Here is a 7277-nt window from a genome sequence, read left to right as displayed (position 1 = left end):
CCCACCGCCGCCCACACCAAAGTCAGGATTACTGTGCGGTTCAGCCCCCAGTGGACACCCCCCTCCCCCCCCCCCCCCCCCTCGAGAATGTCTCATACGAGACGAGTGTAGCCCCAAATGTTTGCGTGTTAGAGTAATTGTGGTGTACGCGTATCTGGAAGCGTGGTTTGCGCAGCAATCGCCGATACATTGTAGCTCAGGCAGAATAAGGGGAACCAGCCTTGTATAATTTCGTTCAGTATAAATCCGTTGTCTACGTGGCACCGTTCTCTTCTAAACCCAGTGTGCGATGCCAACTATTATTACGAGTAAGTTAGGAATGTTGTGAGTGTTAACTAACGCAAAAAATGAAAAGATCGCATGGTATAGTTGGCCGGGTGGCCCCATTCGGGTTGGGCCGCCAAGTGCAGGTGCAAAAATGGTTGAAAAAATGGCTCTGAGCACAATGGGACTTAACTGCTGTGGTCACCAGTCCCTAGAACTTAGAACTACTTAAACCTAACTAACCTAAGGACATCACACACATCCACGCCCGAGGCAGGATTCTAACCTGCGACCGTAGCGGTCACGCGGTTCCAGACTGTAGCGCCTAGAACCGCACGGCCACACCGGCCGGTCCTCCAGTTTCTTCAGGTCCTCAAACGCTGGAGTGTATCGAAGTACTTCTGCATGACACAGTTTCCTAAATTATACAATTTTTGTATTCTAGTTTCCCGAAAGATGAACAGAGATTCGACATCATGAATAAGTGCAATAGAAAACCTAAAACGGTATTGTTGGCTGTCACTTCTTTTCCCGCACCCGAAAAAAACATTTTGACAATGTAAAGGGAACTGAGCTATGATACTGTGGCGAAGAAGCACAATAACCTCGCTTTTCACAGCTTTAAAACTATTCCAGTTCTAAGTATAAAATTGTTAAGATGTCTATAAAACAGGATATGTTGCGGACAGATTTCTCGTTCTGCGCATCCGAATGCTCACTCCATAGATACTTATACTCTATGGGCGCGGCACCCTTGCAGCACGGCGGTACGTCGACGATACTCTGCGCTCCGTTTTGTTGCCCTTCATGGCAAGCCATCCTGGGCTGACATTTCAGCAAGGTGTCTCTGAATGCACGTTGTGAGAGTTTCTGCTGCTTGTCAAATCATACCTTGGCCAGCGAGGTCCGCGGACCTCTGCACAACTGAGAACTCTGGGATCATTATGGGCAGGGCCCTCCAATCAGCTCAGAATTTTGACAATCTAACGAGCCACCTGAACAGAATTTGGCACGATATCTCTCACGACGACATCCAACAACTCTATCAATCAATGTCAAGCCGGATAACGGATTTCATAAGGGCCAGAGGTGCACCAACGCGTTATTGACTTACTTAATTTACGAAGCTATTTCTCTTGAACAACTCATCCAATTTTTGTGACAATGTAACGAATGTTTGTCTGTACATGTTCATCATATCTACCAATTTTCGTCCCATTCGGGTACTTCCTTCGTGGTGTGCCTTCTTTTGTCTTAGAGTGTACTACACGCTGCCAGGACACGTCATTTTTTTCTACCATATCTTTGGAATTGATATCAATTAGCTTGTCTATGTTTTTCCGTAATTTAACCCCTAGCACTTCAACATATTTGGTAATGGGTTGTAGCATGGGACGAGCACTTTCGTTTAGCCACAACAGCTGTATTTTCTCATTGTGTAGCGTTACTCTTCCTACTTCCTTCCCATCGCCCATCTCACTTGATATTTTCACGATGTCTTAAGGATTATTCAGTTGTAATGATAACATCATTAGCGTAAGCACACGATGAATCGTTTTAGTCCTGGTATGATGGTGCCAACTATATAAATTTATGTTTCTAAGGAGATGACAAACGCAATCACTAATAGGGGCCAGCCCGCGTTTTGCTTCGTTACCCTTTCCTATTCATTTGTTGCTAATGGAAAACTAAAATTCTATAGCTCACGCCTTAGGTACTGATGGCTGATTTTACCTCCAGCGTTCTGTAAATAGATGTTCAGTATCGCTAATGTTTGCGCCTGATGCATCAGTGCGAAGAAGGTTGTGTTTCTTAAAGAAAAATCTCGTCAGTGTTGCTTTTGTTTACTACGCTGCACGCCTGTTCTGGTCGTAAGTTCTCTCGAAGTGTTTGCTTCAGTCTTGCTATGACACGAGAAATTATTTTAGACTGTGCGCGTAGCAACTTTACCGGCCAGAAATCCATTATTCTTTGTGGTTCTGTTTCTTCGGAACGAGTACGATGAATACGGATTCCTTTTCTGCGTATATTTGTCCACATCACTGTTTTTCCCTCCCTACTTCCGTAAATTCTTTCGTAATAATTGGCCACAAGGATGTATAAAATTCATAAGGTATATCGTCTACTCCTGCGCTCGTATTTCTTCTTTGGATATTGGTTCCGACACCGTAGTGACACTTTTGTTTGAAAATATGGCATTTCAGTCTTTCGATCGCTATTTTTTATTTTCAGTTACCGGTTTCAGACTAGCTGCCCATCTTCAGATCTGTTAAAGTTAAAAATATAATTAACAAGAGAGATACAGTTAGTGATAGAAATATCTTAGTTTACAAAAAAAAAAAAATTGGAACTTATTAAATGCCAACATACCATATATTGCAGTTACAGAGAAACTTATCGCCACAGAACTATCGGTTCTCTGTCATAACTAAAGTAAATTTTAAACTGTTAAAACCTTATATCGGTGTTTTAGAGAAACCTGATTGGTAACAGTAAAAAGTGCCCTCTACCTCTAAGAATTGTACATATGTTATTATTTCACCGTACATATTAATGGCGAATATACTTTTTAATAAAAAAATTTTCAAAGTAATAACCTTTTTTTGAGGGGACCATGAACCGAAATAATTTACACTAATTTAAAATTTCTTTATAAAGAAACTTAAAAGTATAATTCAGATGTAGATATTCTTTCGAAAATGTGCGTTTCCTCTTCTTTGTTTTGATTGGTGGTGGAGACGATTTCCCTACGTCAGAATGTATACAAAGCCACGCCAAGTCCTCTTCCGCCGCGCCCAACTATTTACTGTTACCAATCAGGTTTCTCTAAAACTGCGATATAAGGTTTTAACAGTTTAAAATTTACTTTAGTTATAGCAGAGAACCGACAGTTCTGTGGCGATAAGTTACTCTGTAACTGCAATATATGGTATGTTGGCATTTAATAAGTTCCAAAATTTCTTTTCGTTAACTAAGATATTTCTATCACTAACTGTATCTCTCTTGTTAATTATATTTTTAACTTTGTCTAACATATCTGAAGATCGGCAGCTAGGCTGAAACCGGTAATTGAAAATAAAAAATAGCGATCGAAAGAGTGAAACGCCATATTTTCATTTAATGAACGATCGCGGAAATCCCATTAAGACAATCATGTCTAGTTTTGATAAACTTGTGCCTAGTCAGGCTGTGGGAGATGTGAAAACATTTTTTACAGCTAAACTTAATATTATGAAAGCTAATTTAAAAATACATTTCAATAAGAACTGTTTGCAATTAGGTGTTGTACCGAAGTATGCAAGGGTAAAGACAAATAACAGCAGTATCTCAGCCACAAAAGTTAAGAAGAGAGCAGAACAGTCATGGATAAGACAGATCAAATCAGGGTACATCGAGGAAGACATCCTTAATAAGCTAGAGCACGATTTACATATGAACGATTTGAAGTGGAATGATCATATAAAATTGATTTTTGGTAAGCCGGGTACCAGGTTGAGATTCATTGGGAGAGTCCTTAGAAAATGTAGTCCATCAACAAAGGAGGTGGCTCACAAAACACTCTTAAGACCTGTACTTGAGTATTGCTCATCAGTGTGGGATCCGTACCAGGTCGGGTTGACGGAGGAGATAGAGAAGATCCAAAGAAGAGCGGCGCGTTTCGTCACAGGGTTATTTGGTAAGCGTGATAGCGTTACGGAGATTTTTAGCAAACTCAAGCGGCAGACTCTGCATCGCGGTGTAGCTTGCTGTCCAGGTTTCGAGAGGGTGCGTTTCTGGATGAGGTATCGAATATATTGCTTCCCCCTACTTATACCTTCCGAGGAGATCACGAATGTAAAATTAGAGAGATTCGAGTGCGCACGGACGCTTTCCGGCAGTCGTTCTTCCCGCGAACCATACGCGACTGGAACCGGAAAGGGAGGTAATGACAGTGGCACGTAAAGTGCCCTCCACCACGCACCGTTAGGTGGCTTGCGGAGTATAAATGTAGATGTAGATGAAGTTAGGTAACCTATTGTCGCCACTGCAGTTTACACCAGTTGAATATGAGATTGAAGCAAGAATTCAGGTACATACGGACGAAATTTTATGACAGTACAGTTAACCTAACAGATATTGTCTTTTCTAATGAAGAGAAGAAGCTTTTGGATAAGGGGCTTAAGCATAATCCGCGAACGAACTTGCAAGATCGAGACATCAAGAGAATGATCGCAGAAGTGAAGGTAGCATGTAGGGACGCTAAGTTAACTAAATTCCAGGAGACATGTATCGCCATCAAAGCCAAAGAGGCAATTAAATGCCAAAAAACATTACATAACGGTAAATATAGTGAGCTGAGGTTAGTGAAAGAAATTAACTTAAAACTGGATTCTAACAACGCAATCGTGATTAAGTCAGATAAGGGCATTACCTCAGTTGTGATTTACGAAAAAGATTATGTAGATAAGACAATGCAGTTTTTTCAAGAAAATGGAATCAAAGAAATCAAAAAAGATCCAACAAAGAAGTTTCAGACAGATTTAAAAGCTAGGGTAGAAGCAATACAATTTTTATTCACTACAAGTGAAAAAGCTAGATTAGTAAAGCTGAATCCAAGAACACCAAAAGCAAGAGCGCAAATAAAGTTTCACAAGGAGAACAAACGAATGCGTGTTATTTGTAATGGGAAGGAAGCCGTTAATGAGCTCTTGAATAAGGCTTTGTACCGTAAGTTAAAATCTGCGTATAAATACCAGCAAGTTTACAACGTAAAAAATAGTGTGTGTTTCGCGAATGAAGTGAAGGGCATTGAAATTGCAGAGGACGCCGTCCTAGCCACATTGGACGTCGTGGACCTCTACACTAATATACCAATAGCGGAAACTTTGCAAATTATAAGGAAAAGCCTGATAAAAAATAGGTCAATGAGCATGGGTGAAATCGTCGAACTCGTGGATATGCTAGAGTTCACATTGAGTTTTAATAGTTTCATCTTTAACGATAAAGTTTTTATTCAAAATGAAGGTTTAGCTATGGGAAAGTCTATCAGGCATTTTAGCTGGAATTTTTATGAATGACTTTGACAACAAAGTTTTCAGCTCTTTTCCAGAAATTAAGGAGAAGTTAATTTATTACAGACGGTATGATGACGACACAATTTATTATTCAAAGGGAAAAAAGAAGGAGTAGAGGAAATGACTTAAGTATTAAACGAGCAGCATCCAAAAATTCAGTTCACGCTAGAAATGGAGAACAATGGATCGATTAACTATTTAGATCTGACCGTCAGAAAGGAGGGAGGTAGGCATGTTTTCGGCGTCTATAGAAAAGACACTTGTTCCGACAACATCATAGAAGCGACGTCGCACCACCCGGCACAGCATAAAAGAGTGTACGTTCATGCAATGTGCAACGGAGCCCTGAGATTGCCACTAAAGGAAGATGAGTTGCAGAAAGAACTAGGGATTATTAAGCAAGTAGCAGTAGCTAATGGATACAGGACACAAGATGTTACACGTATGTTTAACAAGATCAAAAACAAATCCGCGGGTATCAGTGACGATTCTAGGAAACTTAAAGTTAAGAAAAAGTTTGTCACCCTGACATACAAAGAGCGTGTGTCGGAAAGAATTGCTAAATGCTTTCCCAAAAACATCGATGTGGCATTCCGGAATGAAGGGCAAATGGCACAGACTAAGACATAAGCCAGCAACGACTAAACAAATGAAATACAACAATTCCGGAGTATACAAGATGAAATGTGCTGAATGTGACAGTTATTATATAGGACAGACAGGGCGGAATTTTGAAATTCGATACAGGGAACATTGCAGTCATAGCAATCGGACAGCATTTAGATAACATGTAAAAGATATTAAACATGAAGTGAGTAATATAAATGAACAAATGGAGGTGCTACATAATGCTCCAAAAAGTCTCTATCTCAACGTGCTCGAAGAGATTGAAATATACGCTCATCAAAGAAAAACCCCAGGCCTACTACTTAATGAGCAAAGTGATTTTATGTACAGGAGTTATGAGATTTTTAAAGACCTGTTTTAGGCTTACTCTTGAATGCAACAGCACGCTCCAGTAAGAAACAGCTGCAGCGGAACGGCCCTCAGCGTACTGGCGGCGAGGTGAATTGGGCGCGGCGGAAGAGGACTCGGCGTGGCGTTGTATACGTTCTGACGTAGGGAAATCCTCTCCACCACCAATCAATACAAAGAAGAGGAAACGCACATTTTCGAAAGAATATCTACATCTTAATTATACTTTTAAGTTTCTTTATAAAGAAATTTTAAATTAGTGTAAATTATTTCGGTTCATGGTCCACTCAAAAAAGATTATTACTTTAAAAATTGTTTTATTAAGAAGTATAATCGCCATTAATATGTACGGTGAAAAAATAACATATGTACAATTCTTAAAGGTAGAGGGCACTTTTTACTGTTACCAATCAGGTTTCTCTAAAACTGCGATACACGGTTTTAACAGTTTAAAATGTACTTTAGTTATGACAGAGAACCGATAGTTCTGTAGTGACAAGTTACTCTGTAACTGCAATATATGGTATGTTGGCATTTAATAAGTTCCAAAATTTCTTTTTGTAAACTAAGATATTTCTATCACTAACTATATCTCTCTTGTTAATTATATTTTTAACTTTGTTTAACAGATCTGAAGATGGGCAGCTAGCCTGAAACCGGTAATTGAAAATAAAAAATTGCGATCGAAAGACTGAAACGCCATATTTTCATTTAATGAACGATCGGGTAAATCCCATTAAGACAATAGTGTCTAGTTTTGATACTTTTGTTTGTTAGTTATGACGTATAATTTTGTAACTGCACTCGTTTTATAGCAACAAATGGTCATACACTAACAGCCTTTGGAAATGACCTTCTGTCCCTTCCCGACTAGCACAGTCGTTCCCCTCTACAGACAATATTTTAGCTCCATATATCTTTGCACGTTTGTCGTTCTCTTATAGGATAGAAAATACTCCTCATCTGGTAGACGTCCGTAATCCT

This window comes from Schistocerca nitens, chromosome 9, assembly GCF_023898315.1.
Source record: "Schistocerca nitens isolate TAMUIC-IGC-003100 chromosome 9, iqSchNite1.1, whole genome shotgun sequence".
NCBI classification, from domain to species: Eukaryota; Metazoa; Arthropoda; class Insecta; order Orthoptera; family Acrididae; genus Schistocerca; species Schistocerca nitens.
The sequence above is the reverse complement of the archived record's forward strand: the minus strand, read 5'-3'. Positions refer to the sequence as shown.